Source organism: Protopterus annectens, chromosome 13.part0 (assembly GCF_019279795.1).
Source record: "Protopterus annectens isolate FY-2018-M chromosome 13.part0, PAN1.0, whole genome shotgun sequence".
In the NCBI taxonomy this organism is placed as follows: Eukaryota; Metazoa; Chordata; order Ceratodontiformes; family Protopteridae; genus Protopterus; species Protopterus annectens.
This window is the reverse complement of record NC_056747.1, coordinates 283,822,084-283,833,254: the sequence shown is the minus strand read 5'-3', so window position 1 is coordinate 283,833,254 and position 11,171 is coordinate 283,822,084.

The window sequence follows — 11,171 nt, the reverse complement described above, 5'->3', positions numbered from 1 at the left end:
TTATTGAGTACAATGCCCCTTTCGGCATGTATCTCACAAAACACATGCAGCAGCTGGAGAGGCCACAGAGGTTCCTCCCCCAGAGAATTCAGTGGCTCAAACATCTACCCTACACAGATGGAGAGACCACAGAGGTTCCTAATCCAGAGAATTCAGGTTCTGAGATTGCTTTGTATGCCAGACAGAGGTCACCTCTGAGGAGTCTGTAGGAGATTGAGTAGTGGAACAGGGCTTTAGTCCATCTAATAACTTCCTGTGATCCTATGTAAGATATAGAAATACAACATAATCATTTGTAGGCAATCTGTATAGTGGGGAATGTTCAAGCAGACCATCTGAGTAGGTCTTCATTCTCCAGCCCTGGATCAGAGGGTTTTCTACTGCTTAGGTCAGCGCTGGGGAAGAGGGTTCTAGAAGTGGATCTCTTTACCTTACCTCAGAATTGCCAGAACAAGAGGATGTCCTTCTGTATCACTGTTGCTGTATTCTTTACATAAGGGATCTCCTGCCAAGGATAGCCCAATATCTGGCCAGTATACCAAATCCTCTAGGTCTTACAGGTGCCGTACATCATATGCATGATCCCCACGCAAGGAGTAGGGCATAAAGGTGATGTATGGATGCAAAACCTCAACTTCTTTGCTGTCAGTCTGAATACCCTTCAGCTGTGCTACTTACCAAGTATCTTTCATACAAGTCCCCTGTTGGGGTTTCTTCTCTATTTTTTCTGTTTTGTATGGTATTTGTGCTCATGTCATCCAGGAAAGGAAAATGTCAGTGTGGGAGGCATATTCCCCATAAAGACCATCACTGCCAGTGTCTTTTTTGCTTGGGTGCTTCTCACAATCAAACAAAATGCTGCATCTGCCAAGCATTTGTAGCTAAGATCCTACATAGTCATCTCTCCTCCCTGTCCATACATCTTGAGACTTAAGTTGTTGGCTCATGGTGCTATGGCAGAATCTTCCCATCCTGAGGGCCAGCCATCTACCAAGAAGAAGAAGGACAAAAAGAGTAGGCCCAATCCAGTTGCTGTCCAGTGTGTGTCCTCCATAAGTCTCTCTAGAGACTAGTGAAATCCCTGAAGACCGACTGGTGTGTGTTTCAGATTCCTCTGCCATGACCTTGTCAGAGCCCACTACAGATCCAAATTCTCACATGTACTCTCAGTTCTTTTCCACTATCTGCACCTGACATTGAGGGGGAACCACTGCTGATAATATGAGAAGGACCGAGGGGGATTCTCAGATTTTGGTAAGAGAAGAAATGAATAGCACCATGACTGAATCTCATTAATGGTCCGAATCTCCAAGGCTTTTAGGACAGACATCCCACAGAAAAAGAAGCAGAAAACTTTTTCCTCCTGTTATTGAACATCCCCAGCATGAATGGTAGCATTTTACTCAGGGTCTGCTTAATGCTTTAGTGGCCTTGAAGCTTCCTCAAGGGGTGTCTATCCCTGCTCCCCATTGATCTTCTACTCCTGCTAAAAGGCCTAGAGAATTGGATTCCTGGGATGAGGATTTGGATTCTGGAGATGAATCCCTGGCTTATTATTCCTGTATCCCTTCCCCTCTGGGTTATGGGTCATAGGAAGAGTATTCCTTGAGTCCAGACTCCTCCTTGGAAGAGTTGTCCTTTGGGGATACTATTGGTTGTATGATTGAATATTTTAAATGGGACTGTTCCCAGATCTCTGCATTCAAAAAAAGGTACCATGAGCTCCTACAAATGGAGTCTCCCAAACCAATAGCTGTCCCTCCTGTTTTGGCTGCCATTCTGGGCACTTTTTCTAGTCAAAGTAAACTTTATTGTCAATCAGATAATACACAGCAGTGCAAGATGAATGAAGTTATGTTGCTTTGGTCCCTGTGCAAGACATAACAATGACGCAGTTTGAATGACAGACTAATGCACTTACAGTAATAATTAAATATTAACAGCACAATACATGTCCACATTTGGACATGAAGACATTATTATACTTGTAGGTATTACAAGACTATGACTTCACATTGTGATTGCTTAGAATATTGCACTTCATTAGTTGTAGTATGATATATTCTGATATTCATATTGCACATGTATGTTGTGGTGACTCACTCCTGACTATTGCACATTTAGGAAGTAATAGCATAAGAAATCAGGCTAACTGTACTAGTTATTGAAGCAATTTGCCAGAGTGATTACTATAGCTGATGCATCATAGCAAGTGGCATATTTATCCACTGTTCAGTCTAGATGTTTTGCAGTGTAAGCTGCTATACTGCCTACCTGAGGAAATGCAGAAGTACATGCCATAGGCAGGGTGAGTCAGATCATTGATTATCTTCCTAGACCTTCCCACATACCAAGTCTTCTGTAGATCATCCATGGATGGAAGCGAGGAACCAATGACTTTTTTTTTTTTTTTTTGCTGTTCTCACTACCCTCAAGAGAGCCTTGCAGTTCCCATACCAAACTATGATGATATTTGAAAGGATGCTCTCTATGATCCCCTCTGTAAAAGACTTTGAGGATGGATTGAGACAGGTTTGCCTTCCTCAGTTTCCATAGGAAGTGCAGATGATGTTGTGCCTTCTTCACTGTGTGGCTAATATGAGTCGACCAGGATAGGTCATCTGAGATGTGCACCCTCAGGAACTAGGTATTTTTTTACTCTCTCTACTGCCAACCCCTTAATTTCCAGTGGGTTGATGCATCTCCTGAGTCCTCCTGAAGTCCACTATTAATTCTTTGGTCTTGCTTACATGTAAGGCCAGATTGTTGCTGTAACACCAGCTTATCAGTTGCTCCACCTCATCCCTGCAGGCTGTTTACTCACCATTTCTGACAAGACCTATGATAAGGGTATCATCCGCGAACTTTAAGATTTTGTTGGATTCATGCTTGGCCATGCAGTCGTGCATCAACAAGGTGAACAGCAGGGGACTCGGGATGCAGCCCTGAGAGACACCCGTGCTGAGTGCAATACTGATTGAACTGTTATTTCCCACACATACTTTCTGGGGTCTGTTGATGAGAAAGTCCAGTATCCAGTTACATATGGGAGTGTTGATGCCAGGCTGGATCAGCTTCGATATCAGATTCTGGGTGTTGCCAGTGTTAAAGGAAGAACTAAAATCGATGAACAGCATTCTGACATAGCAAGTCTTGTTCTCTAGATGTGCCAAGGATTCCTGAAGTGCTATAGCTATTGCATCATCCATGCAGCGGTTAGATATATAAGCAAACTGTAATGTATCCAGTGTTGCAGGTAGGCTTGAAGAGATATGGTTCTTGATCAACTGCTCAAAACACTTCATTACTGTTTGTAAGAGCAACTTGCTGGTAATCATTTAGGATTGTTGGATGGGATTTTTTTGGGTAAGGGAATGATTATCATATTTTTGAATCAACTGGGTACAATAGCTAGTTGCAGGGATGTGTTGGATGTATCTGTTAGTACAGTGGACAGTTGGGTAGCACAGTCTCTTAAAACCCTACCCATAATATTATCAGGACCAGCTGCAACTAGCCATTGTACTAACAGATATATTCAACACATCCCTACAACTAGCCATTGTACCCAGTTGCTAGTTGCAGGGATGTGTTGAATATATCTGTTAGTACAGTGGAGAGTTGGATAGCACAGTCTCTTAGAACCCTACCCATAATATTATCAGGACCAGCAGCTTTTCTTGGGTTTACTCACCTCAGGGTCTTCAGAACATCAGATGTTTTTAGACATACCACCTCCTCACCCTGTATGATGGGGAGCTTAATTGGCACAGTGTTGTTCTCCATATCAAATCTGCTGAAGTAGGTGTTGAGTTTGTTCAGAAATTCTGTGTTGTCATCACATGGGGAGGATGCAGGCCTGTAGTTGTTTACAGCTTGAATGCCTTGCCAGAGACGTCTGGAGTCCTTTTGGTCAGAGAAGTGTCCCTGAATTTTACGTCTGCAGGTTTTCTTAGCCTCCTTTATACTTCTCGTTAGATTTGCTCTGGACTCTCTTAGGGCATCCTTGTCTTTTGATTTAAATGTAGCATTTCGTGACTTTAGGAGCTCATATATTTCCAGATACCAGATAGCCAGGGTTTCTGATTAGCACTTCTGTTTCTGATTTCTGCTGCTTCTGTGGCTCCGGACTCCTAGCCCCCTGCACCAAAGAAACCTGGTAGGTTCTATAAGGTCCTTGAGGACTGCAAGTTTTTGTACAAGTGCCCTTCTGCTCATCCTTCAGTGGTCTCTGTTTACTCTGGCAAACCCTCAAAGTTGTTGCTAGCCACCAAACTTCCTTCTAATAAGGATACTCGAGCCATGGAAAGGTTGGGCAAGAAAGTTCATACTGCTGCCACCTAGTCTTTTAGGACCAATAGTTACCAGACTCATATGACCAGGTATGTTTTGCTCCTCTGTTATCAGGTATCTAAGGTGATGTCTGACCTTCCTGATTCTGATGGGGGGAAGGTTTCTGCTCTTTCCCTGCTGGGGTCTACATCTCGGTTTGCCCATTCCTAAATAAAATGGCAGTTGATGCCTCTTCCAGGGCTGATGCACTTGGGTCGATGATGTGTTATTGTTGGCTGCGGCTTCAGGTTTTGCCTGATCATATTAAGGCCAAGCTTTTGGATGCCACCCAGGATAACAAAAATCTTTTGGGGGCTGCTGCTGACTTATGTCCCGCCAGGTATGGGTAAGACCTTGCAGGAACTTGAACATATTTCTGTCTCCCCTGTCCCTAAATTCCAGAGGAATTATCCTTCTAAGTCTGCCTTTGTTTGCAGATGGTCTCGCCCTCCTTCTAAAGGTAAGAAGGGTTCTAGGTGTGTTCCTCCTGCTATGTCTACTCAAACTCCTCCTTCCCAGAAACCTTCATTTCATTACGAGCCTGTTTCTGTTTGACATTTGGCCATCCCCTCTTCTCAGCAAGGGCCTCCTTGTCTCTCTGCCTTTCTTTGTCTCTTCCAAATTGCCATCAGATCACTTCAGACTCTTTTGAACTGTCTGTTATCTGTCAGGGATTGTCATGGTTTGGAAATCCTTTCCCGGCATTCCTTAACCTCCTCAAGAACAGCTTCCTCATTTTCCAGAGGTCCTACAATCCCTTTTGGATCTCGGCACCATTCAGCTCACCCACACCATCCTTAAAATTGATTACATGTATAGATCTGCAGTCGTGGGACTGCATATATATCTTCTGTCCTCACAAGACCCAAACAAAGTGAAAGTTTTGAAACATGAGAAGAATAAATCTAAGCTGACTTCCCTGCATAGTCTAGCAGAAGCATATTGGCATCAAGAAAAAATGGAAATTTAAACCAGAAGTAGATAAAAATCAGGCAACAACTGAATGTGCCAAAAAACAAAAGAAAGAATATAAGGTGAAGGATCAGATGAGAAGGCAAGAAATGTGGAAAATGCATAAATATAGTTGCAAGTATAGAAAACTCCTGGAACAAGTTCATGTTGATCAGGATCAAATGCAGGAATGGTTAAGGAGAGGCAAATTCAAGCCAAAAGATGAAAGGTTAATATTGCCGGCCCAAGATAGTGGACTGCACACACATTGGTTTACAAAGTCCATTGAGCATGTGGGAGAAACAGACAAATGTAGATTTTGTTAAACAGAACTGGAAGCAGTTGCACACCTTGTTGCTGGCTATGACATACTAATGGCAGAAGGACTGCATACTGAAAGGCATAATAATGTGGCAAGACTGTTGCACTGTGGATTGTGCAAACATTATGGTATTGAAGTAGCTAAAAAGCCATAAAGCATCAGAAAATGATGGTTTACATCACATGGGATCACCCATTACCAACAGTTGAAAAGATAGATGCTAGAAAACCAGATATAGTGCTCCATTAAAAGAAGACAAAAATAGCATTGCTCATTGAAATCACCACACCCGGTGACTACAGTGTCTTGCATAAAGAGAGAGACAAAATCATAAAATATCAGGATTTGCAGGCAGAAACGAGAGGAATAAGATACCCAGACAGTTCCAATGGTAGTAGGAGCAACGGGTCTTATAAAAAAGAATCTACAATCGTATTTAGATATGTTATTGAAATATGTGGGAATATATTATATAACTGAAGTTTTATAACTTCGAATACCATATGATTGAAGTTATAAAACTTTGAATATGTATACAAAAAAAAAAGTTACCTGACACTTTAAAGCTGCACCCCCCAAGTGGGGGGCTGCACCCACCTCTCCACCCCGCTCGTTAAATATACCAACTCCGAGATCGCACTACAGGTGCAGTAAAGGGAAATCTTCCCCTTACCGTATTATAGGGCGGTCTCGTAGTTGGTATATTTAAAGAGTGGAATGTGTGGGGGGTGAGGGGGGGCTTGCCCCCATGCTTACAACCCTTAGTTTTTTGTTTCCTGGTTTTATTTTTTTTTATATTCGAAGTTTTATAACTTCAACCATATGGTGTCGATCATATATTCAAAGTTATAAAACTTTGATTATATAATATAGACCCGAAACATGTAACTTTGTACAAATTGCAGGAGGAGTCATTACCGGGCACATTGCGGGTGCTGCGAAGAGCACTTCTGGCTGACATCAAAGACTGAAACAATACTAATTTCATGAACTTTAATCATACTTTGGCTTAGGAATGGGTCCTTTGCTGTCATCATATTAGAAACCCAAAATATTTGGAGAAATCAAAAAAGTGGGGAAGGAGATTTACTTCAGAATGTTTTTGATTCCTCGGAAGGGGGGAACCTTGGAGACCAATTATGGATCTTTCTCTGCTCAATACCTTTCTCAAGGTTCTTTCTTTTCAGATACTGTCCTTTGAGACCATGTTTCCTCCTCTTCTTCTCCACACACCTCTGGTTTCTCTAGATGTCAAGGATGCATGCCTTCACATCCCTATTTACCCTCCATTCAGGAAATGTTTGTTTCTTCCTTGCATTTTCAGTTCTCTGCTTTGCCCTTTGACTTTTCTACTGCTCCAAGGGTATTCACCAAATGCCTCACTCCTGACATTGCTTTTGCAGGTTTCAAGAGATACAGATTTTTCCTTACCTAGATGACACACTTAATCAAGTTCCTTCTCCCAGCAGTGTTTTGCAGGCTCTCCATTTTATAATTTGTCTTGTACACAGTCTGGGGTTCTCCATAAACCTCCAGAAATCAGTCCTGATGCCTTCCCAGGATCATGTTTTCCTCAGATGCAGGCTTCAAACTGTTACCTGCTGGTATCTCTCCCTGCCTCCAAGGTTCTGCCCTTGAATCCTCCAGTGGCCTCTAGGTTTGAGGTCAAGCAATTTCTTAAAGGTATTCTTAATATGAGGCTTCTCAGGAAGCCAATTTTGCCTCTTGGGACCTCAATTTTGTACTTGGAAAACTTGATCAAGGCTCCTTTTGAGTCTGCTTCTTTACATCATTGTACTTGGTAGAGTGTTCTTGTCTTGGCTCTTACTTCTGCCAAGACAGTGTCTGAACTTCAGCCTGTCATGGCTATTCCTCCTTGTTATGTTTTTTTATAGAGACAGGATGCGTCTTCATACTAATCCTTCTTTTATGCCCAAGGTGGTCAATGAATTGTCCCTTAATCAGTCATTCCATCTTCCTTCCTTTTTTCTTTTCTGCATTCTGCAGATGAGAAGGTTCTTCACACCCTGGTTTTGCATAATATAGCTCAGGTATTATTTGGATAAAACTAAAGTTATTTGCAAATCTGAGCAGCTTTTTGTTTTTTTATCTCAGAACTTTGGGTTTGGCTGTTTCTAAGCAAGCCATCTCCTCCTGGATTTCTAAAGCCATTTCCTTTTGTTATTCTTTTCATAGCAAAAGCCTTTCCTCATCTGTAGAGGCACATTCAACTATGGCAGTTGCCTTCTCTGGTGCCTTTTTCAAGGGTTTGGATATCATCTCCATCCTCAAGGCTGCTACTTGGCCCTCTGTTCATATGTTTACTTAACATTACAAGTTGGATGTTATTGCCAAGGCAGGCTTTGCCAGGGCTATCCTGCATGGGGTTGTAGAGGGCCTTCCTCCTCCCCGGCTTCCTCTTAGCTCTTATAATCTCGCTTATGTAAAGAATACTGCAACAGTGATATGGAAGGACGTAGTACAGTTGTGTAAAATCTTACCATAACAGTAGATGTCCTTCTTTTCACCATTTCACTATTTGCCCCTCCCTTCCCCTTCTGTTTTAATTCTTGCCCTGTGATTTTATTGCCCTTCTGGCTGAGGGGTACATATTCCTTTCCTTCTGCCTTTTCTTCTTCTGGATGTACATGCCTCCTTTTATCCCTGAGGGTATTCTGTTTCTCCTGGGTCTTTTAAGTTCTGATGGTTTGCTTCTGTATGTGACCTTTATGCCTTGCACCTTGCACAGGAAGCATGTACGTGACACATACAGCACCTATAAGACCCAAAGTCTTTGGTATACTGGCTGGACATTGGGTTATCCTTGACAGGAGATCCCTTATGTAAAGAGTGCTGCAACTGTGATGAGAAGGACATCTACTGCTATGGTTAGATTTTACACAACTCTGTTTTATCTGCTCGTTTGCAGGCAAGTCTAGGCAATAAATGCATTCCTCTTCATGTGGGATGGAATTCATATGTCCCCCTCCCCCGAGTTGTCTCAGAGTTTTGGAAAACCAAACAGAGATGGAGCCACATGGGTTGCTGTTCATTTGTGGGCCAGTTCCTGTCCGTCATAAATAGTGCAGCTGTGTTTCTTATAATCACTTATTTACTGCTGTGGTAAGTTGTTGTTCAGAAGCAGCAGCATAAACTTACATCTCTCATGTCATTTGCTTCCTCACAGCCAGATCTGTCACATGGGTGCCATCACAGCCTGTAATCAAAATTTTCAATAACATGTATGTTTGTATATTTGAAGTATTACCTTGCCTAGACATGAGAGTTTGTATTACTGATCCAGTTTCTCCCCAGGCATCCTTCAGCAGCAGTGCAGTTCTCAAAATTTCAAATGAAAATCCGTGCATACTTTAATAACTCTGTGCTGAACATTAATATCCTCATTTGTCATTGTCAGTTTTTTTCATGGCACTCAAGTTTATTACATAATGATCATTGGTCAGCTTCATAGAGCTGTGGCACTGTAGTATTACAAGCCCCTTTTATTGAGAGTACCACACTGTACTTGGCAGTAATAGATACACTCAGGTAGGTAGGTAGATAGATATACTGCATTAGAAATAAAACTTTACTGCCATTATATTTTATGTCTGGGCAGTACCATAGAGGAAGACTCTACCAGATTTCACTTGCCCACCTCTGCAGTCAGTCAGTCAGTCATAAAAACTCTTATGAGGATCATTTGGTGGGGTCTCATAGCTTCAAATCCATGTTAAACCAACTTTTGAAAGTGGTAATCTTCCTGAAACGTCAGCCTCTACTGAAATATTCTCCTCATGGTGTTTTCCACAACTAATGTTAAACAAATGGCCTATGTTCCCAGGAACGTTTTCCTTCTGTTTATGCTGTGGTGCAACTGGTGCATTCCGTCAGATCAAGTACCACTCCGTCTGTCAAGGACCTATTAAACAGTCACTAATATTTCTGCCAGATTATTGGTTATCCTTAGTTGCAGCCCTTCTAGATTGTGGGCTTTATTTTCTCTTGGTCATTTAAGGTCCATTATCTGCCAGCTCCCTTCGTATTAGCACAACTTTACATCTGCTTCCATCTTTATGGTTTTTTTTCCATTACTGGTGCCATTTGTTCATTCTTTGCAAATATAGATGAAAATAATTAATTTCACATCTTTTTTTCATCTTTGTATCCTTTGCTTTCTTCAGATTGTCTGTCTGTTAACCAGATAGCTGCAGTGGTACACAAGTTACTTTTCAGTCATAACCTAGTCTCAAAAGTGAACAAAGTATATTTACATAAAAGTTAAATAGATCTAAAATATAATTATGAATAACATGACATAGAAGTGACTAAATATAATATGTTGACAAAGTGCAGTCCAAGAATAGAACAAGAGAGCATAAATAAACCAGCAAAGGTTTAAGTGTTGCCAAGCTGTGTGGAAAAGCAAACAAAGATGGAGCCACATGGGTTGATGATCACTTGTGAGCTAGTTCCTGTTTGTCATAAATAATACTGCTGCAGTGTTATATAATTAAGTGCACACAGGTGAAGCAGTGATTATTTGCAATGACGATTTAGAACTATTTGTTTATTGATGTCTCATGGTTATTTACTGTTTACTCCACAGTAATATATCTTATAGAAATAACCGACAACTGGGTGTGGTATATTGAAGATTTACCCACAGTTGGTGTGATTTAATCATGAGGGCAAAGTCCTTGTGATTAAACAAAGGCAACCGTGGGTAAATCTTCAATATATCACACCGAGGAGTTGGTTATTGCTATTATACAATGACATTATTTAAGAAAAAAATACTTAATTTTCTTAAATAATGACTTTTTGTTCTGTTTTTCTGTAACTGTTTGGTACCTGCCCAATTGGACCATCCCAGTAAACAAATGTCAAATATATAAATAAATAAATGGTGCCATGCTGTTCTTCTGCGCTGTTTCCGGATTCTGCCCTTTGATGATGTACTGCGCATGCGTATGGGATTTGCGTTCCCAGGCTTACACATTACATCACTGCTTTACCAGGAAAGCAATGGGGAAAGGACAATCTCTGTTGATATATATTTTTTAAATAAAAAAATGTAACATCCTGCCAGTTTAGAGATATGAGAGAGACCAGGGAAAATCAGGTATGTTTTAGTTTGCAGAATGTATCCGATTTTCCTTGTATTTTGTCTGGTCTTCTACATACCGCTCAATCTTTTATTTGAAAAAATGTGGACAAAGCATAAATAAAGGTAGAATAAGTGTGCATTATCTAAAAGAAAGGAAGTCTGAAACTGAAATATCCATCTTTATTTAGTGACTTTGTTCCTCAGTGATTTGTTGGAAAAAATACATTTTATGAGAAACAGTCACTAAATAACACACATTTTAGTTTGAGTCTTTCCTTCAGACTAATGCTTGTCTAAGAGATAGTAATTAAAAAAAAAAGTCTGGCCATTCAGTGATACCTTAATGGCTGGATTTTTGTTGTTGGTATATGCTCGATTTACAACGGGTACACTGGTTGGGCTGGCCAATCAGAGTGCTCCTTTTTGAATATTAATGACCAGTCGTATAATCAGTAT